Consider the following 26700-nt stretch of genomic DNA (forward strand, 5'->3'; position numbering starts at 1 on the left):
CACATTAAAAGATGTGTTTAAGAATAAGAGATGTGTTTAAGAACTTACCTATCTTTTAAAAATCAGTCACAAATTAGTCAATTATGGTATAAGGTGATGGACTGAATAAATATATCTCTCTTTCCCCCTTCCCAAGGTCCCAATGAAATGGCAGAAAAAAGATTTAAATTAAAATGAAATGATAGCACTGTTGCAGAACAAAAAAAGACATCACTGGATGATCACAAATTTTAAAGAATTCCAGGGTGACTGAAAGAAGAAAGACTGGATTAACAGAGGAAAAAGGGATGAAACCATATGTAAGGACCAGAGTCTTTTCAAGAACATGCTAAAGTTCCAAGTTATAATCAAATTAATCACAACTACAAGAGGGAGGAAAGGGCATACTTCATCAGGGTGCTGCATTACCTTAATCTGAACAGGTGCCCCCTTTCCCCCCAACCCCTCACTCCATCTGTAACACAAGTGGTGGCAGCTTTTGCCTTCAGGATAAAGCCAAGCAGCTGATGTCTATAAAGCTAGTATTCTGCCTAGAAGAGGCTTCCTGTGAGAGAAGCCACAACTAAGAGGAAAGCAGAGCATTAAGACGGAGGGAACACCAGACTTCTAACACAAAGAAATAAAAAAGGAGGGAGGAAAAAAGCAAGGAAAAGATTTGAGGGAATGGGAGCAATCTTTTAATACCATTTGAGTAAAATCTACCAAAGCACTGCTCCCCTGCAGTATTTAAAGACACCACAGTTACCCAGTTCAGAAGGGTACCACTTTACCCACTCCTCACCCACTCTCCCTGGAGAGAGTCTGGTCCGCTGGTCCATATCTAAGAATCCATCATACCAAAACTACCATTCAAGACAGAGGCCTGGTGGACAAAGAACTACATCCTGCAGCAGACACATTTCAACTGCCAATACTAACCATGATCCATTAACATTTGGGGAAACCTAACAGCATAAAAGAAGAGCAAGATGAACAGACAGAACTCTTATCAGAGAGAACAGAAATCAGGAGGGGAAATGGGCATGAATAAATACCAAATTACTTACCTATGCTATAAAGTTGAAGTGATTTTCCCTAAATGGGAAGGGAAATTTACCTTATTTTCAAGGTACAGGAAACACACATACACAGAGATGGAAACTGTAAAAAAATAAAATAAAATGTGAATTAAGATCTAAGGGGCGCCTCACTGGTGTGTGTGACTTTTGTGCCATCAAAAGTCAGAATAAAGGTGTTTTCAGATACTCAAGAACTTAAATTTTACTTATGAAAAAAGGGAAAAGACAGCAGCACAACAAAAAAGGAATCCAATGAAACACAAGAGATAGAAGAAACAGTGACAGCTGAGTATGATCCAGAAATAACAAAAGAATAAGAAAAAAACAGAATACACTTATCACTAACAGTGATTCACCTTCAACAGCAAAGGCTTATTAATAAGATGGTGTTACATTTTGCTCCTCATAAATACTGCATGATAAATAATAGTTAAATAATTAGCAATTCTTTTTCAATTCCTAAAATCATCCTATAGAAAAAACAGGGGCAGAGAACTAAGTAATTGCAAACTCTAATCTTTACTCTGTAAAAATATTAGGTTATCAGGTCAACACAACAGTATGCATATGATCTCAACTGCTACTGAACTATATGTAAATAAGTCATTAAATACTTTTCACATTGAAAAATACACATATATTCCTTAATTGTGCAGAAAAACACAAGAATACACACCAACTCTTCAGTAGTATCTAATGAATGGGATGAGGTCAAACTGAGAACTTTTACCTGTCACTTTATAATATACATCTGCTGTGTTTAGTTGGTTCACTCATTTTCACATGCATGCATGACATATAAAAGATAAACTTGTCTTTAAAAAGCAGGGTCTGAGGAGATATATGTACACCCATGTTCAGAGCAGCACTATTCACAACAGCAAAAGATGGAAGCAAACCAAGTATCTATTGATGAATGAATGGATAATCAAAATATGGTCTATATAAATAAAATGGAATATTGTTCAACCTTTTAAAAAGGAAGGAAATTCTGTCACACGCTACCACATGGACAAACTTGAGGACATTATGCTAATTGAAGGGAGCCAGTCACAAAGACAAATGCCACACGGTACCACTTAGGAGAGGTATCTAATGTATTCAAATTCATAGAAACAGAAAGTAGAAGGTGCCAGGTGCTGTGAAAAAGGGAAAATAGGGAGTTGTGGTTAAATGGGTATAAGGATGAAAAGAGTGCTGGAGACTGGCTGCATGTGAATCTACTTAACACAACTAAACTATTATGTTACATGTATTTTACCACAATTAAAAATAAGTAAGAGAGTTCCCACTGTGGCACATGGGAAAGTGGAATCTCTACAGTGCCAGGACATAGGTTTGATTCCTTTGCCCAGCAGTACAGTGGGTTAAAGGATCTGGCATTGACAAAGGTGCAACAGAGGTCGCAACTGGGCTTCGATCTGATCCCTAGCCCAAGAACTCCATATGCCATGAGGCAGCCAAAAAAGAAAAAGGAAAAAACACCAAATTTAAATATTAATAAAAGATAAATTATAAAGTATGGCATCTGGGGAGATAAGAGTCAATCCTCCTTATTCATAGATTTCATATTTGTGTAATCTGCTTGTTAAAAGTTATATGTAATCCCAAATTAATACTTGTGGGCACTTTCACAATTTTCAGACATGTAGAGAAGAGCAAAAAATCTGACTTGCCTATAGTGCATTCTGTCTTACTGTTTCAGCTCTCATTCTATAAACAAAAGTCCTCTCTCTATGGTCCATTTAGTGCCACATATTTGTATTTTTCTGTTTTTTGTTTTTTTCTTTTCAGTGATTTATAAAATAACCCCAAAAAAGTGCTGAAAAGCTGTTTAGTCTTCAGCACAAGAAGGCTGTGATGTGCGCCCTATGGAGAAAACATGTGGTAGATGGGCTTCATTCATGAAGGAGTTATAATGCTGTTGGCCATGAGTGCAATGTTAATGAACCAACAATATATATTCAATAAGTTATCTTTAAATAGAAACAAACAAAACAAGATTATTGATCCACTGATAATATATTGTAACCAGAGGCTCACAGGACCCCTACTCAGTATTTCCCCTAGGAGCAACATTTCAATATTCGCTAATTCAGTGTTCAGAACAACTTTTTAAACTTAACTACTATGAATAATGAAAACTGAGTGTATTTATCTACAAGGTTTTTTAAAAAAGAGGAATATTATAGGCAAAAAATTAAGTTACATCATCATTCCAACTTAAACTTAATGTGAATCAAATATTTTAATGGCTAATGAATTTTTTTAATACACGAATACAGGACGGGGGGGGGAGGAGGATTATTTCTAAATTTAAAAAAAGTCAGCTAATCTTTACTGAATTGTACCAGGCACTTAACTAAGCATTTTAACTACTAATCACAGATTAAAAAGTACTTAGCTCAGTACTTGCACACAGTAAAAATTCAATAAAATATGGGTTAATATTATTTTTAACATTAAATTCCTACAGTCACTGTGAAGTACCATATATGAGCAAACCTTCAAGGTAATGGGAATCTGAGAATGTTATCTAATCTGATTGGGTTTGATTGCAGTATAGACACAATTACATAAGATGGCCTCTGATATGACACAATTAAATTATCGACTGGGAGTTCCCATTGTGGCTCAGCAGTAACGAACCCAAATAGAATCCATGAGGATGAGGGTTTGATCCCTGGCCCCCCTCACCAGTTAAGGATCTAGTGTTGCCATGCCTGTGGCAGAGGGTATGCTGGCAGCTGCAGCTCCAATTTGACCCCTAGCCTGAGAACTCCCATATGCCATGGGTGTAGGCCTAAAAATAAATAAATAAATAAATAAACAATCAACTGTGGTCCTCTATAATGAACAAGGCTTTAGGGGACCAAGTGAAAGCAGTAGTAGAACACTATGAAAGGAATGAGGCAGACAAACAAAGACAGCAAAGTAGGACTACTGCTTCTAATAGTGGAGAGTTCAGAAAAAGAAAGTGACATATTTGCAGTGTAAATTCTTGACTCAAAGCACTGACAAAGAACAAGGCAGTTACTAAATATTACATTAAACAATTTTCTCCAATCTCTAGAGCAATGATGAAACTTTTTTCAACATAAGGCCAGATAAGTAATTTTTTTTAAGGCCATGGAAGGTCTTTGTTTTGAAATGAGAGCACCCAGAAACTATATGTAAACAAATTAAGGTGGCTGTGTTCCAGTAAATCCTTACATATGAAAATCTGAACTTCACATAATTTTCACTTGTCATGAAATATTATCATTCTTTTGATATTTTACCCAATTATTTTTGAATATGAAAAGCATTTATAGCTGTGGGTCATACAAAATCAAGTGCAAATGGACAGTAGTTTGCCAACCCTTGCCCTAGATCTTAAGATCAAAATGCACAGTCTGATTTCATTAACTGCCTAATTACAACATCAAGTGGTACCAAGCATAGATAAAGAAATAAGAACATAGTGATAAACAACTTCATTTATCTGCAAGAACCTCTTGGAAAATCCCTAAAATCATGATATTGGGAAATCCCACCATAATCATATATCATTTGTATCAGAGGTACATTAATTACAACCTGCAGTTCAAATTCAACCTACAATACTTTTGTAAATAAAGTTTTCTGGGAACACAAACATGCCCATTTACTTATGTGTTGTCTATGGCTGCTTTAGCACTACAATAGCTGTGTTAAGTAGTTTTTTCAGAGGCTCTACACAAAGCCTAAAATATTTAATATGTGGGTCCCCTACACAATAACTGCTGATTCCTAATTTACGCAAACAGTTTTAAGTATGGCATATTGACAGGCCTGACAGAGGGAACATAAGCCATCAAAACAGAAATTCACAACCTATCAAAGTTCCCAGACCTAGAGCCTCTAGAATGAGGGTAAGGCAAAATATCCTTCATATACGGCTCTATGAGCACATCACAAACACTGTGATTTTCCTCTCGGCTTTCCACAAAAGATCAACAGCCACTTATCAGAACAGCCAAGCACTTGGGAAAGAGAAATAACCTGACTTTTCGGGACTATAAAATCTAATTCTTAAATTAATTCCTGAGGTCCCAGAAAGCACCACTGTGATATACATGTCAGAATGAGGGATTACAGCAGCCAAATAGTGTATGAAGTTTTGGTCCAAGTCCATTTATCAGACAGTGGATCAATCCTCCTATCTTATGGCTATTTTTTCAGGTACTGGAAAGGTAGTCTCAGCTGACTACCAACTGACAAAAGCCCACACTAACGCCAGGACAGGTGGAGTAGTAAGGTACCATCTTATCAGAAAAGACGAGAGAGAGACCCCTGGAGCTCTCTTGCCAATCAAAAACAGCATTTCTGGGGGAAATTATCCAAGAATCAAAAGCAGTAAGGGTTGGAATCCCTAGTGTACATTCACTTAGTACAACTGTCTAGCTAATGCAGAACATACAAATGTTCTTAGAGAAGAACAGTGTTTAAACTTAAAGACTACAAGCATAGTTTGTACCCTCAATTTTATCTCTTTAGCACAGTTTCTAATACAAGGCTAGAGTTCTGACAAACGATGTCTGTCACTACAATTTGCTTTCATCTGGCTTGGGCAACAGTACATATTCACTAGACTGCCTTAGGCTAAGTCAGGTTTCTACTTTCATATGACCTTAGTTATCTAATCACACCACTGAACATCACACTGGTCCAGTACACTGATAAATTCAAGCCAAAAGAACCGTGTGAGTTAGAAACGGCAGTACTCTAGATGCCTTAAAAAGACAGGTATGTCAGAAGACAGAAAATAAGTCCCAACAAAATGCAGGGTCCTGCCACCACTATAAAGTTCTGGGAGACAATGGAGAGTAGCAATTCAGGATATTCCTATCAGAATGAAATGCAAGCCATTACTTGTACCTCCTACAACAAAGAAAAGAAGCAGAAAGCTTGTTGGGCCTCTCTGGATACTGAAAACAATGTATACCAATTTGTGTATACTGCTCTACTTAGTGAAAGACCTGAAATCCAACAATTTTAAGTTTAGCCCAGAGAAAGAGAAAATTCCCTACCTGATCCAGATTACAGTACAAGTAGCTCTACCACTCAACTGTTCTCTGATTGCAACAGTGCTCCAAGGGTCAACAGATCAATGCCATAAGGAACTACTGGCAAACCCCTCTAGGAGAATCACAGCAAAGACCCCTAAGAATTTTTATGGCAAAGTCACAGCTTCTTTACCAAACCAAGAGTTTCTTTTAAAAATAACTTTTGCACTTTTGTACTGGTAGAGAATGAAACCTAGCAGTAGGTAAGTATAAAACCTAAGCCGCCCATCAGGAATTATCATCATCTGATCCGCCAAAACTGACACGACAAACAGACCATCATCAAGTGGTTATGAGTAGGATTCAGGCTGGTTGTGAAGCATGAGCAGATGGCTCACATTTTTAGTATGCCCACTCCTGATGCACTATGACTTCTTCCTCACACGAGGCCCTACACAGGGGATTCTCTATGACTAGACAGCTGAGAAGAAAAACATATGACCCTGGATTACATATGACTCTGCCCCACATGCTGGTATCACCCAGAAAATGCCCCATCTGGAGTGGCTTTTAAGGAAAGTTAGAAACAGAAACCCTCCCACTGGGCAGTATATTTCATAATCCACACTGTCAATAAAAGGAATGGTGAGGTTCATATAAATTCTTGAAAGCAGAGCAAACATGTGGCAAGATTTCCAGGTCAGGTCCTCAAAAGAAAACAGGTACGGAGGATGATTTAAGGAAGAGATATGTGGATGGATCTGTTAGAATCGACCAAGTATTAAAACATTTGTCCCAAGTGAAGGCTCACTAAAAAGTCCCAGCTGTGGAGAAAACTTCATAATCATGTGGAATTATATGAAGCAAGTGAATCACTGTTTCAAGTGAAAATTACATCCCATAAAGAGGCTAGTTCAGCTCGTAACTCAAATAATCACACAAGTGCTTTTCCCCGTGACAACCACCATACTTCAACATATAGAAGTGCTTTACCAACAATTCCTGTTTCATGCAAAAAGACTTGTAAAAAGATGCATACTCAGGATCATGATTTGTTTTGTTTCTCTGCTTCATCAAAGATATTCTCAGGTATAAACTTTTTTTTTTTTTTTTTTGCTTACGATAAATATATAGTGACAAAGAGCAGATTGAAACAAGTGCACTGATTTATCCTAAGGCACCAGCAGTTTTCCCCACCATCACTTATGAACCATAGTGCAATGTCAACACAGTGTAAAAGGAACTTAGTACTATTATTAAAATAGTTATAACTCTAATAAAAGGGTCTTGGGCTCAGCAGACAGCACTTTGAGACCTACTGTTTTACTAGGATAAAACATTTCTCTCGTTTTTGTTATGTTGACCTTGGGTTGGCTATAGGTATCTTTGTTCTAGAATTCTGGCAAAAGCAAAAGCCTTTAGCTGGCATCTGTTCTTCTTGTGGCAAAGGAAAATGACCAAAAGTTAATCCATGCAATGGTTTCTAAAGTTTCTGCTTAGAGATGACTTTTATCACTTCTCATCTTTCACTGACTTTGGTCAAGTCTCACGTCCAAGGGTGCTATCAACAGAAAGAAGGAAGCACTTCTCCCAAAGGTAGAGACTCTGTAGAGAAAAATCCAGTAAAGAAGGAAAGCAAATAGTTTAGAATAATACTATCTACCTTAAGCAGCAACTCCGAGTCCCTCTCACCTCCACACCAAACAGTACTGTATTACTGTGGACAAACGGCCACCTGGTAACACGCTGGTAACACTCAGGATCTTTCCATCATGAAGGAACTTATCTCCATGAAACAGACAATCTTAGGCTGAGCACTTTGGAAACAAGTCTATTATTTATAACCTTCTTATTCTGATGGAAGAATAAGTTTTAGGTTCTACAAAACCAACTCACATACCAACTTAGAAAACAAACCTTTCAAAAGCTGTAGGTTCTAAGTGAAAGTTTATTATAGCTGTTTGAGTCTAATACAAAAAGGAGGTATGTATGCTAATGGAGACAGTTAAGTACCTACTGTGTGGACATTCATCATATTTACTACTACCAAAAATTTTAAAGGACTTTAATTTGTGGATATTTCTACATTTGATGATCCATGCCTAATGTATTAATTTTCTGATTTGCTCATGTAATCTCTAAAGTAGAAATCAGAACTTCAGATTTCCAGCCTCTGTTACAGATAGGGGTATAATATATTATTCTATATCTGTTATATAAACCTCCAAGAAACTGATTTGGAAGCAAGCAACAAGCAGAACTTTCACTTTTGCTCAAGCCCAAGGCAACAAAATTATTTGGCTTTTCATGGTGGTGGCAGCAACGTTAGCCATTTTCCAGTGGTTATAATAGAGTTTTTGTCACTGAAAAAGACACCAGAGCCAACTGTAGTAGCATCTGCAATCAGGTTAAGTACCTGGCACTTAGTGCTCAGCAACAGTAGCTTTCTCAAACCGAGTTCTGCAGTATGGTTTTGGGAAATGTGCCACAGGCTTGGACTCAAGTCAGTATCTCTAGCACTCCCCCAAAGACTGTGAGGTACCTAATATTTTTTAATAACTCCCTACTCTGCTTACAATATCCAGGGTGAGTTGTTTATGATTTAAAAAAAAACACTACAATTTATAATTTGTATTTTCCTGTTTTACACATAAGAAAAGTGAAGGTTCAGATGGTTAGGTAATCTATTAACTGGTTTCTTAGATTTGAAAGCTTAGACTTCGTTCATTTTATATTACACAAATTCTACAATGAATTAAAATAGAACAAGACAGCAAATGAAACAAATTTACCATCATTCTTCTACAAGAGTTGACAAACTATGTCTTATGGGCCAAAAGCAACCTGTTTTTGTATAATCCACAAGCTTAGTTTTACATTTTAAATGGAAGGGGGGATATTAAAAAGTACAAATTTCAGTGACTATCGTAAATAAAACTTTACTGAAAAACAGCCATGTCCTCATTTACATATTATCTATGGCCGCTTTCCCACTACAGCAAGCAGACTTGAGTGGCTGCCCAAAATATTCACTACTTGGCTCTTCACAGAAACAGTTATGTTAACCTCTGATGTAAAATCATTCTAAAATAATTGAGGAAATGCCAATGAAAATTAATGTTAAAGTAGGTATATGCATGTTTCCAACATCCTTGATTACCTACTTTGAAAATATAAGACATGGAACCCTGCACAATTTAACCCACAGATAAAGTTTAACCAGAGAGTTTAATTTTTTTCTCTTACCTGTTTCTACAGCAATGGCAAACACAATAAATTAAAAGTTAGTGTCCAAAAGTGTTATTTTCAGGACAATAACCTAGTCACCCAGAGCCAAATGTATCTGAATATTCACTTTCTGCAAAAATTGAAAAGGCCAGCAGTGAGGGAGATTTTTTTAAAAAATAACTGACAGTAAGGTACTGGGGGCGGGGAGGGCAGAGAGAACAGAATTCAAAAGATTTTAAAAGAGGAGCAAATAGTGTAGTGCCAAAAGGGATAACATTTTGCAAGGGATAAAGAGTCATCAATTCCTTAAAACTAAACAAAATGAGCCCAAAAAGTAAACTCACAAGTAGATGACCAACATGCAGCCGCTAAGGTGCCTTCTCTGCATTCTAAAATCCAGAGCCCAAAAGTCATCACATCAGTAAAACTAAAAATCAACCAGTCCCTGATTCTTTCTTCCTATAGAACATTATAGTACAACAGGCCCTTAATATACACAAATAGAATATCTCAAGACCTATTGTGAATATAGCTATAGGCCTATAGTTCCCAAGCAGAGGACTGAGGCATCCTACAATGCCGGAATGAATTCACAAGGGTAACAAAAAGCATTTTAAGTTTGGGGAGAAAAAGTGATATACATCATCTATGAGAAGCCACAACTACTCACTAAGATTTAAATTTATTTATTTAATAGTGGTACCATTATTCTTGAATTGTGCCACTAAGACCTTCTGGTCTTTTTTTTTTTTTTTTCATTTTTTAAAGTTTTAGTGAAGTACAGGTGATTTACAATGTTGTGATAATTTCTGCTGTACAACAAAGTGATTGTTATATATGTACACACATCCATACTTTCTCAAACCTCCAGTCCGTCCCTCCCCTCTCCTACCTATCCCCTTTGGTAACCACAAGTTTGTTTTCAAAGTCTGTGAGTCTGTTTCTTTTCTGCAAATAAGCTCATTCTTTTTTAAGATTTCACCTCTAAGGCTATCATATGACATCTGTTTAACACACTTAGTATGATAATCTCTAGGTCCATCCATTTCTCTGACGAATGGACATTAAGATTGCTTCCATGTCTTGGTTATTGTAAATGGTGCTGCAAGGAACACTGGGGTGCATGTATCTTTTCGAATTACAGTTCTCCCCAGACAGATGCCCAGGAGTGGGATTGCTGATCATATTGTAGTTCTTTAGTTTTCTGATGAACCTTCTGTTTCCCATAGTGATTGTACCAAATTACATTCCTAGCAACAGTATAAAAGGGTTACCTTTTCTCCATACCCTCTCCAGCATCTATTGTTTGTAGACTTTTTGATGATGGCCGTGCTGCCTGGCATAAGGTGATACCTCATAGTAGTTCTGATTTGCATTTCTCTAAAAATTAGTAATGTTGAGCATATTTTCATATACCATTTGGCCATCTGTATGTCTTCTTTGGAGAAATGTCTTTTTAGATCTTCTGCTCATTTTCTGATTGGGTTTTTTCTTTAATATTGAGTTGTACAAATTATTTGTATATTTTGAAGATTAATCACTGCCTGTCAGTTCATTTGCAAGTATTTTCGTGCATTCTGTGGGTTGTCTTTTTGTTTTATTGCTTCTTTTGCTGTACAAAAACTTTTAAGTTTAATTAGATCCATTTGTGTATCTTTTGCTTTGATTTTCATTACTCTAGGAAATGGATCTGAAAAGACACTGCTGCCATTTATATGTGTTCTGCCTACATCTTCCTCTAAGAGTTTTATAGTTTCTGGTTTTACATTTAGGTCTTTAATCCATTCTGAGATTATTTTATTTAACCACAAAAAATAATGTGGTATTCTAATTTCATTCTTTTATATGTAGATGTCCAGTTTTCCCAGTACCACTTATTGAAGAGACTGTCTTTTTTCCATTTTATATTCTTGCCCGCTTTACCATGGACTAGTTGACCACAGGTGTGTGGGTTTATTTTGGGGCTTACTATCCTGTTCCACTGATCTATATTTCTGTTTTCTGTGCCAGTACCATACTATTTTGATGACTGCAGTTTCGCATTATAGCATGAAGTCAGGGATCCTGATTCTTCCAGCTCCATTTTTCCTTCTCAGGATTGCTTTGGCGATTCGGGGTCTTTTGTGAGTCCACACAAATTTTAAAATGTTTTGTTCTAGTTCTGTAAAAATGTCTTTGGTAATATGATAGGAGTTTGCATTCAATCTGTAGACTGCTTTGAGTAGTATACACATTTTGACAATATTGATTCTTCCAATCTGACAGCATGGTATATCTTTCCAACTGTTTGCATCATCTTTCTTTCCTCAGCATTTTATATTTTTCATAGGACAGGTCTATTGTTTCTCTAGGTAGTTTTATTCCTAGGTGTTTTATTCTTTTTGATGTGATAGTAAATGGGATTGTTTCCCTAATTTCTCTTTCTGATCTTTCACTGTTAGTATACAGAAACGCGATTTGTGTATTAATTTTGTATCCTGCAACTTTATAGAATTCATTGATTTTTAAAAGTATCTAGGGTTTTTTAATTCAATGAATTTTATTATATTTATAGTTGTACAACCATCATCACAAATTTTAAAAGAAAAGCTATAGTAATCTGTTTAACAGTAGTAAGCATGCAAACATATGCATAACTAAAGTTGCAGAAGCACAGCAGGAAAGAAAAAAACCTTAAATTTATAAAATTCTATCTAAGTATAAATCTAGAAATCTAAAAAGCCTAATAAAATCCAAGCAAAAATTTAAAAACTACACAATTATAAACAAAATTATATACATTGGAGTTCCCTTTGTGGCACAATGGGTTATGAATCTGGCTGCAGTGGCTCAGGTTGTTGCAGAGGTATAGATTCAATCTTTGCCCTACACAGTGGGTTAAAGGATTCAGTGTTGTCACAGCTGTGGTATAGGTCATAGCTGCAGCTTGGTTTCAACCCCCTGACCCAGGAACTTCCAGATGCCACAGGAACAGCCATTAAAAAAAGAAAAGGGAAATAAAAAGAAAAAAGAAAATTATATACATAACAATCAAGCTGCTTGCTGAAAACAACAGCAACAAAAAAGCAGGAGTTCCCATTGTGGCTCAGCACTAACAAACCCAAGTAGTATCCATGCGGATGAGGTTGTGATCTGTGGTATAGGTTGTAGAAGCAGCTCGGATCCTGCGTTTCTTTGGCTGTGGCATAGGCCAGCAGCTGTAGCTCTGACTTGACCCCTAGCCTGGAACTTCCATATGCCTCATGTGTGGCCCTAAAAAACAGCGCTAAAGAGAAAAATCATAAAAGCAGCCAGAAAAAAAAAAAAAAATTTAATACAGAGGAACAAAGAACTATAGACTTTCTATCAGAAATCAGAAATAACACAAGGTAGAAGATAATAGAAAGACTTTTATTTTTTTCAATTATTCAAGGAAAAAGGTGAGAACATGTAATTCCATATCCAGTGAAAAAATCCTTCAAAAATGAAGGAGAAATAAAGACTTTATCAGACAAATGAAAGCTAATAGAATTCCTCACCAACAGATCTAGTAGAAACATTCAACTTCAGCAGAAAGAAAACAACACAGGGAGTTCCCTTCATGGCTCAGCAGAAGTGAATCTGACTAGTATCCATAAGGACGCAGGTTCAATCCCTGCCCTCGCTCAGTGGGTTAGAGAGCGTTGCTGTGAGCTGTGGTGTAGGTCACAGATGCAGCTCAGATGTGGCATTGCTGTGGCTGTGGCACAGGCCAGCTGCTACATCTTCATTCAGCATCTAGCCTGGGAACCTCCATATGCTGCAGGTGCATTCCTAAAGACAAAAAAGAAAGAAAAAAAGAACACAGGTAAGAACTCCTATCTATTCAAAAGAATACAGAGCCCGAGAATTAGTAAACATGCATGATTTTCATTTTAAAATTCCTCTACAAGGTAGTTAATTGTTTAAAGCAAAAATAGTAATTTATCCCTGAGTTTATAACATCTATAAAAATAAAACATTGAGCAAAAATAGTACAAAACAGTAAAAAACAGTAAGAAACAGACTATCATAAGTAACATTATATGTAAAGTGCTATAATTTTACTTGAAAACAGACTGCGATAGTATACACAAAGTAAACTGTAGGGGAACAACCAAAAAAAAAAAAAAAGTAAAGAATGATATAGCTAAAAGTCAATATGGAAATAAAATGGAATACTAAAAATTACTAAGCCATCACGAAGGCAAATTCTTAAAAAGATACAACAAATACCGAGGTATATATATACTTAAATTCAAGCACATTGATAATTACATTAAAGGTAAATGATCTAAATCCAACACAAACTGTCAGCCAAGATTTTTAAAGACCCAACTATAACCCCCTTTATAAAAATACAAACAGATCAAAAGTAAAAGAATGGGAAAGATATACCATGTAAAAATTAAGCTTAAGGAATCTGTGGTGGTTACATTAAAAACCAAACATGGTACTTTTATGACAAGGACTAAGAAAAACATTACATAATGAGAAAACGCTTAACCCATTAAAAAAGCATTAAAATATTAAATGTGTGCATTTAACAATGTAACTTGTAAATATATGAAAACTAACAGTACTTAAAGGAGAAACAGACCACATTTAGAGTTGGAAATTAACACTCATCTCCGCAAATGATAAAATATAAAACCGTAAGATTACAGAATATCTAAACACTTTACCAACCTGACTCAAATTAACATTTATAAAAAACACCATCCAACAAAAATGTAGTAAGTGTAAACAGAATATCACTCTAAGGTAGTCCACATGCAGAGCTATCAAAGAGATATAAATCTATAAATATTTAAATCAGTCTTTTCACTAACCACAAAGTAGAGATATGTAAGAAGTTCTCAAGATATCTGGAAAACAATGTACACTTTATAAAATAAGCAAGGGGTCAAAAAAAATTACTTTGAATTAAATAAAAATGAAAAGAGCTTATAATCTGTGGGAAGTAGCTAAAACAGGACTTAAGGGAAATTTGTAGCTCTAAATTGCTATTACATAAAAGAACTAAAATCATATGTCACTGAAACAAGCTTAAGAAACTATGAAAAGTTAAATTTAGTAAATGGGAAAAAAAAGTGAGAACCACTATAATAGAAAATGGACACACAACAGAGAAAAAGCAGTGAAACAAAAGTCTATGCCTTCGAATGAATCAATGAATTTTTTATATGTCTGACTTCATCAAGAAAGATATATCGCTAATTATGGGAAATGAAAAAGGTAATATAACCACAGAGTCCACATTTATTAAAATAAAAATATTAAGCTAGTTAAGTTCTATAATTATAAGGAAAATATTCTGAAAAACACTAATTACCAAAATGCGCAGAGAGGAGTAGAAAATCTACACTGCCCTATGTCTATAAAAGAAATTTGTTATTTTATCTTAAATCCTTCCCACAAAGAAAACTCGAGGTCCAGATAACTTTTTTGGTCAACTAACTGTATCAAACATTTAAGAGAAAATACCAAACCTACACAAACTCTGAAAAAATACAGAAGGCAAACATTTCTCAACTTATTTTCTGAAATTAGCTTCACACCACCACCAAAACTCAATAAAGACAACTGCAAAGAAAAACTGTAAGTCAATGTCTCTTGTGAACACAGATGAAAAAATTCTTAATAAAATACCAGGAAATCAAATCAATATATATAAAAATTACAGTACTTCAAGGAGTTCCCGTCGTGGCACAGTGGTTAACGAATCCGACTAGGAACCATGAGCTTGCGGGTTTGGTCCCTGCCCTTGCTCAGTGGGTTGACGATGCAGCGTTGCCATGAGCTGTGGTGTAGGTTGCAGATGCGGCTCGGATCCCGCGTTGCTGTGGCTCTGGCGTAGGCCAGTGGCTACAGCTCGGATTCGACCCCTAGCCTGGGAACCTCCATATGCCGCGGGAGCGGCCCAAAGAAATAGCAAAAAGACAAAAAAAAAAAAAAAAATTACAGTACTTCATGACTCTGGATGCAAGTGAGGATGACTTAACATTTGAAAGTGTTAAATAACCAAGTAGAAAAACACTTTACATGATCATCTCAGTAGATACAGCAAAAAACTCTGATAAAATTCAATATCTATTCAAAATAAATATTCTCAGCAAACTATGAGGAAAACATCCTCAATCTGAAAAAGAGTTACTATGAAAAACCTACAGCTAATATTATATTTAATGGTGAAAGACATGCTTTGTCCTTAAAACTGGGAACAAGGCAAGAATGTCCTGTATCATCAACACCTACAATAATACTGTACTGGAGGCCTTAACCAGTTGAAATAAAAAAATGAAAGGCATATAAATCAGAAAGAAAAATAAACTGTCTCTATTCACAGACAGTATTATCAGGTACATAGAAAAAGCATAAGAAATCAACTCTCCCCCAAAAATCCAATTTTTGACAAAGGATAGTCTTTTTCTTTCTTATTTTTTTCATTAACCCATAGCATATGGATATTCCCAGACTATGGGTCAAATCAGAACTACAGATTCTTAACCCCACTGAGTGAGGCCAGGGATTGAACTCACAACCTCACGGCTCCTAGTCAGATTCATTTCTGCCGCACCATGACAGGAACTCCTAGGATAGTCTTTTTTGACAGATGATACCGAAACAACTACACATTTATATGGTGGAAGAAAAAAATGAACTTACCTTAGACGACACACAAAAATCACAGACTTAAATGTAAAAGCTAAAATTCTAAATCTTCTAAAAGATATCATAGGATAAATCTTCTTAGGACACAAGAAACATAAATATAAAACAAAAAATTTATAGTCTAGATGATAAAAATTTAAAACCTGACTCTTAAAAAGGAACATGAAAGGAATGAAAAAGAAAGCCTTATACTAGAAAAGTGTTCTATGTAATTCTGATAAAAGAATTGTATTCTGAATACATAAAGAAAGCTACTACAATAAAGACATAGGACCCAAATAAGCAAAAATCTTAAACAGTTCACAAAAGATGTATGAATGTCATCACTGAAATGAAGATTAAAACAAAAGGAGGTACTACAAAACGTCCAGTAGAATATCGAAGATTAGAAAGGCTAAAAAGGAGTCCCTATTGTGGCTCAGTGGAAACAAATCTAACTAATGTCCTTGAAGATGTGGGTTAAACCCCTGGCCTTGTTCAGTGGGTTAAGGATCCAGTGTTGTCGTGAGCTGCAGTGTAGGTTGCAAATGCAGCTCAGATCCAGTGCTGCTGTGGCTGTGGCATAGGCCAGCAGCTGTAGCTCCAATCTGACCCCTAGCCTGGGAATTCCATATGCCTCGACTGCAATCCTAAAAAATAAATAAATAAAGTAAAAATTTTTTAAATAAATAAACAAAAAGCCTAAAACTTCCAAGGTAGAGAAACTGTTGGCACTAATGTGAACTGGTATTACTACTTCAGAGAAAAGTTTGGCAGTTTCTTATAAAATTAAACACACACTTACTATATAATCTACCACTCCTAAGTGGAAAGGAGTCAAAACATTACGTCCACACAAAGACCTGTACACAAATATTCATTCCCAGTAGCTTGATTTCTAATTTTCAAAACTGGAAGCAATATAAACATTCACCAATAGGTAAACGGATAAAAAAATTATGGTACATCCATACAATGGAATGGTACTAAGAAGGGAACCTATTACTGATAGATACAGACAACAGCATGATGAATCTCAAAACAAGGGGATAAAGTTACAAAACAACACAGCATATGGGAAGTTCCCACTGTGGCAAAGTGGAAACAAATCCGACTAGGAACCATGAGCTTGGCCTTGCCAGTGGGTTAAGTATCCGGCACTGCCATGAGCTGTGGTGTAGGCTGAAGACATGACTTGGATCTGGCATTGCTGTGGCACAGGCAGGCAGCTGCAGCTCCAATTCGACCCCTAGCCTGGGAACCGCCATATGCCGTGGGTGCAGCCCTAAAAAGACAAAAGACAAAAAGAAAATAAAAAAAAAGAAAACAGTATATGTGTTACTTTCTACCAGCTACTATAAAAAATTACTACAAATTTGGTAGCTTAAAACAACACAAACGTATTACCTTATAGTTCTTTAAGTAACAAGACTGACACAGGTGTCATGGGTTAAAATTAAGATGTAAGAGAAGGGCCAGATTCTTCAATGGAAGTTTAGAGGAGGAGATCATTTCTTTGACCTTTCCAGCTTCTAGAGGCAGCCCACATTCCTTCGCTCAAGACCCCCTTCCTCAATCTCCAAAGCCTGCTTTGTTTAAATTGTATCTCTGTGACGATTCTTCAGTAATCATCTCTCAGATTACAGTCTTTAAAGACTCAAGTAATTAGATTTTACTCACCTGTAAAATACAGGTTAAACTTCCTCTTCTCAAGGCCCTTAATGTAATCATATCTGCAAAATCCCTTTTGTTATGTAAAATAAAATACAGAGATTTTATATGCAGATTAAAATATGGACATCTTTGAGGCATCTTTACTCTGCCAACCATAAAACAGAATGGAATTCCATTTATATAAAATTTTAAAAGAAGCAAAATAATCTGTGGTATTAGAAAGTAGACTGAAGAGTAGGAACAAGAGAAATTTTTCTGTAATGAACATGAGCCATAGCCTGAATTATGATGGTTATACAAGTATACTTATTTGTCAGTGAATTATACATTCAAATGGGTACCTTTTATTCTATCTAAAATACACCTCAAGAGTTTATTTTAAAAGTCATAATTATCTTTAGCAGGTATTTTGTTTTAGCTGGCTCACAGTCTCAATACCCCAACCTATCTTTCTTGTATACTTTAAAGTCCCACCATGGTAGTTTTCAGTAAAATACCTATCTTACCAAGAAGCTAGTAACATTTACCCTTGGAGAACCAAACACTTTTATAACATTATTTCTAAAGAAAAACCTGTTGCAAATTCCAGTTCAAATATAAGACTTCAGAACAAGGTCACAACTCTGGCAATAGTACATTCCTAAATTCCATATCGTATATTAAATGAAAATCCTGTGTTGCTATGGTGTTGCTTCTAGGAAACAGTTCAGAAGCAATAACTAAGAGGTACTAAGAAACCAAATGGCCTGGGCGTGGCTGTGATTAGGAAATCATCTGCAGCAACATTGGACAACCATTAACAACCTTAAGGTTAGATAAACCCAGAAAACTAACCTAACTTCTCTGCAATAATACTAAAAAAGTATCATTCTTCTACACACACTCAATATAAGTCAAGAAACAGGAACAGCTATCCTGTGTGCCACATTTAAACTACTGAGACCACTAAGAGGATCTCTCTCCTCACATCCAAAACTAAGCTATAGAAAAATAAGATAGAGACAGGATTAAGATGGCAGAATAGAAGGACTAGAGCTCAACTTCTCTCCTAAAAACAACAAAATTCACAACTAAAGACTGAGCAATCGCCACCCAAATGGACCAGAAACCTTAAAAAAGATGCCCTACTCCAGAAGAAAAAGAGGAGGCCACATCCACAGGTAGGAGGGATGATTTCACCATATAAACAACCCCATATCTCCTGGGTGGGAAGCTCCACAGACTGAAAACTAACTGGTTCTCAGAGACTCACCCACAAGAATGAGAGTTCTGAGCCCCACATCAAACCCTCATGTGCGGGGATCCGGCACTGGGAGAAAGAGCCCCTGGAGCATCTGGCATTGAAGGCCAGCGGGGCTTGTGCGCAAGAGCTCCACAGGACTCGGGGAAACGGAGACCCCATTCTTAAAAGGCCCACACAGACTTTCCACAAATGACAAGGCTCACCAGTAAAGGTATAGACACAGTAAAGATCGGAAATCATCCATGCACAATTACACCACCAAATCAGAAATCATGAGAAGAGGTGGGTACAAATGCAGGACACTGGAGATGCACTTGCAATTAAGAGACCAACAACTTAAAACAATCTCATATACACATAGACTCACATCAAAACTTCAGAATAACTGCAAACCAAAAATACAGTTGTATCACAAACAAGGAATCTCTGAAGAAGAAATATATCTCATAGTAAATAAGTGCATAATCCACCATGAAGGGGGTCATTTGACATCATTCTTGGAATGCTGAAGTCTTCTTACATCTGATTCTGATTTCCTCTCCATCAAAGAATTTATGACAATTATAGTTAAAGAATGCAACTGTACAATTAAATAATACAGTTCTACAATTCTCTCCATGGTACAATGTAAGGTCTATAATGTCTTGTTTATCACATCACCTAGAATGGTGTAATGCCTATATTGAAGAATCAATAAGATGTAACAAATTGTGAGGACATATTTATATAGTTACACTGTTTTTTAACCAATTTATGCATTTCATATTTTACTTATTTTCAGAGGGTGTATTATTTTTGTTATTCTTACAAGTTATTCTTTTTATTATGCTATATAAAACATTTAATAGTATATAAGGCTTTCTTCTTTATAAATTTTAGTTGCAAAATATAACAATTTTAATATAATGCTAATTTTTAAAGAAAAACTGAAATGTAATAGATAAAACTAAATAGTAAGGATGAAAGCCATACAAAACGGGATAAACTATAGATTTCCTATTTGTCTCAGCATATTTTCCATTCCACTTTTCCAGAGGGAGTCACTTAATCTGCTTCTTAAGATCCATGATATAATAATCTGTGTGAATGTAATTGTGTTTAAATGTATGTATTTTATTCTGTAAAAAATAAAAATAAAATTTCAGAATAAAAAAAAAAGAAAGAAAATAACATTCTCTCGAGTTTCTAGCATTCAAAAAGCCTCAATATACAGATATCAGATATCTTGTTAGACTTTCAGACCTCCTCTTCTAAAATGTAAAATCTTTTTCAACTCCTGTAGTGAAAGGGTATTTTTTACTTATGTGGCACCAGATGAATTTTCTCAATGGGAGAAAAAGAAGTTAGTTTTCACCATGGGTTTAAAATGTTGGGCCTGATTCTTGCTGCTGAGGAAAGTAAAGAGCTCACTTCCAAAACTGAATGAACAAGCTTCTTGAAATTATATCAATTTTCTAATGCTAAAAAGATTCCCTCAAAAATGGAAAGTAAATTACCACTTATAGCACAATTTAAAGCATCACTTTATGAAAATAAGGACCCTCTATTTTAAAAAAGAGCATATTCAGTACTGTTACGAGGACTGTATACTTTATTAAAAAGAAAACTATGTAAAAGTCAATATATATAATTTACACACATACAAATGACAAGTCTGATCAAAATAACTACTTGAAACCATGAAGACATAAAATTTTATCACATTTTTAGTAGCATGAGTTTATATCCAGTTTCTCTTCTTAAAATAAGCATTTTTAAGAGCTCCTCCAAGCACTAAAGGTGTGTCAGCCCTTAACATTCCAGTGGGAAAAGGCGGAGGAAAAAAAGTCACACAAGTAAATGTGTAATTACAATCAGTAATAAATGCTAAGAAAAGTACTAGCTCCTATGACACCAAGAAAGGCCTCTCTCAGCAAATAACATTACAGCAGCCACCTGGTGCATGGGACTTTGCAAAGACTGATGATGACCACTCAGGTTTTTATGACAAGCTATGCTGGCCCCAAACCCAGGTGGCTATGCTACTGAGTTTCAAGGCTTGTTAAACATGTTTATCTCTGTAAATTTTTCAAAAGTGTCATCAATGGGTCAAAGTCATTGATATCACCATATTCATGTATCTAACCTCATAGTTCAGATCTAATTTAAGAACATTAAGTAATGGTTAAGAGTATGGCTAGGGAATCAGATTTGCATGTGATCCTGAGAACATTACTTAACCCGAGAAAGAAAGATGGAAAAAAGAGGAAAGGGAAGGAACAAAATAGGAGTGCTTTTACTCTAGGAACTTAGGCAAACAGCATAAATTAAAAAGCTGCTGGAAGTTTGTTTTGATAATTTGTGGACCCGATAAGAAGTATCTGGTTTGCAGAAAGAAGAAGAATCACATCATGTCCAGCCATCTCCACTCTGGAGTCTTCAGTTCCCACTCTGTTCCCAATTCCGAAACAACATATCCACATACCAAATTCCACGAGATACTTAACAATAAATTCACCCTTTTCATCAATCTCTCAATTATTCTTAAACTCAAGAGTCCTAAATCATAAAACCAGTAAAGTCTATTATTATCCAAGGAGTCTAGAAGGTAAAAAAAGTCATAAATGTATAATTAGGTATTAAACAATCAAAGCCAGTTAAACAATAATCTTATATACACAAATGTACACAAACACACTGCTTTTTAAAATTCAGTAAAATTCAGTATTTAATGCCATAATTTTTTTTTTTTGGTCTTTTTAGGGCCATACCAGTGACATATGGAAGTTCCCAGGCTAGGGGTCAAATCGAAGCTATAGCTGCCATCCTACCTACACCATAGCCACAGCAATGCCAGATTAGAGCCACATCTGCGACCCACCCCACAGCTCACGACACCAGATCCTTAACCCACTGAACAAGGCCAAGGATCGAACCCACATCCTCATGGTTACTAGTCGTCACTGCTGAGCCACAATGGGAACTCCCAATACCTAATTTTCCATTTATGTTATACTCTAAGTTATGCTTTGCTGGTTTTTTGATAGTTCTGCCTACCTATTACTTCAGATAACTCATTTCTTGCACCTTTCTCACTTTTCATGTGAATATTTTAGCTAATCTATGGGCTCTAAGTTTTCTTTTTCCCAAAAACCCTTAGTAAAGAAAGCAGCTTTGTTTTAAAAGAAGAGATATAGTTGATTTACGTTGTTTTAGATTCTGCTGTACAGCAAAGAGATTCAGTTATACATATAAACACATATTTTTCATATTCATTTCCATTATGGTTTACTACAGGATACTGAATATAGTTCCCTGTGCTAGTTGATCTGTTTCATTTATAGTACAATGTTGTGCTAGTTGATCTGTTTCATTTATAGTAGTTTCTATCTGTTAATCCCAAACTCTAATTTATCCCTTCCTACCTCCTTTCCCCTTTGGTAATCAGTTTGCTTTCTGTGTCTGAGTCCGTTTCTGTTTCATAAATAAATTCATTTGTGTCATATCTGAGATTCCACATAAGTGATATCATATTATATGTCTAAAAAAGATTTCTATAAGCAGTTGGCAAAGAGATTATTTCCTGCATCTAATTCACATTTTTATGCACCTTATGACCCTGTTAGGTTAATTCCATTTTCAATTAATAAAATGCAAGTCAACAAATTTAAACTAAACATGTACTCAAAAGGTAACCATTGTAAAATGACCATTGGCACCAGGCTGATTCCCCCAAGCAGCAATGGCCAAGGCTATGAATATTCAAGAAGCAGTAAACAGTGCAGCAACATACACAGTAGGGTTTTTTGTGTGGTTTTTTTTGGGGGGAGGGGAATTAAATTCTCTCTCTCTCTCTCTCTCTCTCTCTATATATATATATATATATATACACACACAAAATTACAGTTACTGAACAAGACAGCATTCTCTGATTTAACTTGGAGAAATAATAACTCAAACAGATTAGTCCAGAAAAAAAACACTATCTTTGATTTCGTACTATATTCATTAAATGTAAGACACACAGGCTAAAATCAGGATTTTCTCACAATTAGTGTTGGCCAGCTGGTATCACGTCTTATCTGTCCTTGCTTGTAATTGCACAACCAGCATCAACATTTGCAGAATAAAGGTCAGCAATTTGGGAAGCTGAAACAATAGTTGGCCACTCTTAAACCCTACATATCAGAGAGTTAAGGGGAGGAGGTGCAGGAGCTAGAGAGTAAGAATAAGAAATGTTTACCAAGATTCCTAAAGCTAGAATAAAAAACTAAATAAATATGAAAACTAAAAATAGAATAAATTAAAGAAATAATAATAAAAACTAGGTCTACCCAGTTGCAAAGGCAGCTGAAGAGCACGGGACCAGCGGCTTCTAGTTCTTTTCGGTGTTCTTTTAATGTTCTGCTACCAACACTCTTCATGGCACAGAAGACAATGAAGAAACATGCTAATAAGTCAAAAAGTGATTTGGAAGTCCTAATCTAAAAGTGAAGAATTAGTGGTAACACTTTAATCAATTTATTTCATTTATATTTTCTTCTCATTTATCTGAAAGAGTACTACATAACAGAAAAAAACTAAATCTAAAAGTGTAAGATAAAGACTCTAAGTGGTAAAAAAAAAAAAAACTATGTCAGTTTTATAGCATTTTTCCTATTTTATGGAGGTGCATAAATTATTGTATATTCGATGACACAATACATTCATTAAAAGATGGTAACTTCAGAATGAAGAAAGTCTTTCAAAAGTATACCAAAAAACCCAGAGGCGATTAGGAAACAATGAAAATTTGAAACAAAAAATGTTCTTTAAAGTCTGCTTACTGTGACTTCTGCCAAGCAATTAGAAGTAAAAGACATATTGAGGGGAGGGAGAGGGATGGACTGGGAATTTGGGGTTAGTTGAGGCAAACTATCACATTTAGAATGGATAAACAAGGTCCTACTGTATAGCACAGGGAATTACACCCAATCTTTTGGGATAGACCATGATGGAAAACAATATAAAAAAAATGTATATTTACGTATAACTGAGTCACTTTGCTGTACAGCAAAAACTAGCACAACATTGTAAATCAACTGTAATTTTTACAAAGTAAAAGATATTACAAACCAGTAAAAAATATATTTACAAATTCATATCACAATGGACTTACCACAATATATAAAACTCCTACAAATCACTTACAGACCCATCACCAGTTAAAAAACATGTGTCAACAGTAAGAACATGAAAAGTCATTCAACATCATTTGTAAGCACCAAAATTCAAACTATAATCACAAGGAGATACCACTGAAAATGGCTGAAACTGTAAGAACTGTCAAAAATTAAGTTTTAGCAAAGATGGACAACCAGAACTCTCCAACATTGCTAGCAGAAGTGTAAATGTGCCATCAGTTTGAGAAGCTGTTTAATAGTATCTACCAAAGTTAAATAGACATGTACCTATTAACTTACTGCCCATCCATTCCATTTCTAATATACCAAAAATATGTAAGTACTTACATCTGCCAAAATACATACAAAAATATTCACTGCAGTTTTATTCAAAATAACCCAAAGCTGAAACACTCAAATGTCTGTCCATCCATAAAAAAATAAGTAATAGTGGAAAACAAAAACACTGACATAACATAATGGTGACTCAGAATTACTAAATGAATGCAGAGTGGATACAGGTCAGTGTTATGGTTACCTTTGTTGGGGGAGATGAATGTAAAGGGGAGTAGCAGGGAATCGCAGGATGGCAGGAAATGTTCTCTATCTTGACCCTGGTAGTTACATGGGTTATATAGTATGTTAAAAATTAAAGGATATAACTAAGTGATGGTAAGAGAAATTAGAAAATGATTACCTGAAGTAGGGAAAAAGGAAAAGTGAACTGAAAGGGAGCATGAGGGAACTTCTAGATGATGGATATTCTCTATTAGCTTGACTAGGATGGGCTGGTTACATGGTTATATAAAGCTGTCAGAACCCATCAAAACTATACACTTAAGATCTGCTCATTTTACAGAAAATTATATCTCAACTAAAAGAAAGTTTTACTGAATTATACATTTTAAATGTGTGTACTTCACCTTACACAAGATATACCACAATAAACAATGGTGGACGTTAAAAATATAATAGTTTACTAAATGAAATAACTCTCATATAAAAAGATACTCAACCTCACTCAACATAAGAAACAAATTAGAAGGATTAAATACCATCTTCATTATTAGATTAGCAAAAAGCAACACTGATTTATTTGGTTAACACTATGCTGGCAAGCATACGGGCAAAGAGACTACACTGGGAGCAGGAGTTTGAACTGGAGCAGCCTCTGGAGTCAGTCTGGCAGTAGGTATCCCACTTGCAAACACACACATCCTTTGACCCAGCAGTTCCAATGCAAGTAATTTATCATACAGATAATCCTTTAATGCACAGGATATATACAATGAGATTATCCCCTGCAACACCATTTGCAATACCAGCAGACTGAAGCAACCTAAATATCCCTCAAATGGGGGAACAAAAAAGTTATGGCATATACATACAATAAAATACCTTACCACCATTAAAAGAGGATGGGAGGAGTTCTTTAGGTGTTAATATGTAACCTAAAATATGTTAGTGAATGGAGGTCCCTGGCGGCCTAGTGATTAAGGGCCCCCGCATTTTCACTACTATGGCACAGGTTAGATCCCTGCATGCCATGGGCATGGCCAAAATAAATAAATAAAATAAAATACATTAATGAAAGATGCAAGATACAGCAAAGTGACTAGTATTCCACTATTTGTGTTTAAAACAATACTGGGAAGAGAATATAAAGTAAATCGGCTTTTATATTTATAGTATAATCTCTGGAAAGATAAGAGGAAACTGGTAACACTGTGTGGCTCCAGCAAAGTTACTGGTGGCTTGAAGGATTAAGGGAACATGAGGAGAAAGAACACTCTTGATTTCTGAACAATTTGAGTAAATGGCATAGTCAAACCATTCTTGAAACAAACACATCAAGTTATACTTGTATAAACATGTAAATAGAGATATATTTCCCCAAAAAAAGTATCTAAGTCTGCATTAAAGTTGTGTGTTTTTTTAATCCTAAAAAGTATCAATAGTCTGACCTGAAGTTATTACAACTGAACAGAAAATATTCAGTACTACTCTATCTAGGGAAATGCTATCCGATTCTCAGCCCCACCCAGACCTACTGAATTAGAAACTCTGGGGGGTGGAGCTTAGCAATGTTAAAACATGCTTTAGTAAGTTCTCCACACTAAGTCTGATAAACTACTAACACAGTTCTTAGTTAAGACTTTCATTTCACACCCCTATCATGGCAAGAGCCTCAAGAAAGCCAACATACCCTCCAAGGTGCCAACAGGATTATCCAATGCACATTACCCTCCAACTCAACCCTTGAAAAAGTCCCTCACCTTGCCAAAGCCTTAGCTTACCTATAAGACCCTCATAACTGGATCCTGCGACCACTTCCTCCCATCTCCCCCAATACCACCATGCCACACAGGAATGCTTATCTCTGAGCCTACCTTACATATCATTGTCCCTAGTGGTCTTGACACCGGCTATTCCTCTTCTGGGAATAGCTACCCTTCCCCTACCCTTCCCCCACCTCCCTACCCAATCCCACATTTAGCTAAGACCTATGCATGTTTCAAAATTTGTTCCACACCCTACCTGGCCCAAACACTAAGTGAAGGACCCCTCTCATTTGCTTCTAAAAGCAACCAACCTTGTAACACAATACATGGCGCATAGCAGGCCCCCAATAAAATACACTGGAGGAAAAAAAGATCTGCTTTCTTACATCTAAACTC

At 35.8% G+C, this 26700-nt stretch overlaps 1 protein-coding gene across 10 annotated transcripts in view; it reads right to left on the reverse strand.

The window, feature by feature from the left end:
* TBL1XR1 (TBL1X/Y related 1) overlaps window positions 1-26700 on the reverse strand; it is a 175964-nt gene that overhangs the window by 129621 nt on the left and 19643 nt on the right. For 3 of the 10 annotated variants that reach the window (XM_084990356.1, XM_021071198.2, XM_084990352.1), the window contains exon 2: window positions 1047-1140. The exons of the other annotated variants lie outside the window; for them this stretch is intronic. The gene's annotated coding sequence lies outside the window, so the exon portion shown is untranslated. The remainder of the gene's footprint in view (window positions 1-1046; window positions 1141-26700) is intronic. 10 annotated transcript variants of the gene reach the window in all.

The sequence above is a fragment of the Sus scrofa genome, chromosome 13 (genome assembly GCF_054392235.1).
Source record: "Sus scrofa isolate SSC_HxYL_T2T_F1_AM1 chromosome 13, Sscrofa_HxYL_maternal_Yorkshire_Landrace_v2.0, whole genome shotgun sequence".
Taxonomy (NCBI): Eukaryota; Metazoa; Chordata; class Mammalia; order Artiodactyla; family Suidae; genus Sus; species Sus scrofa.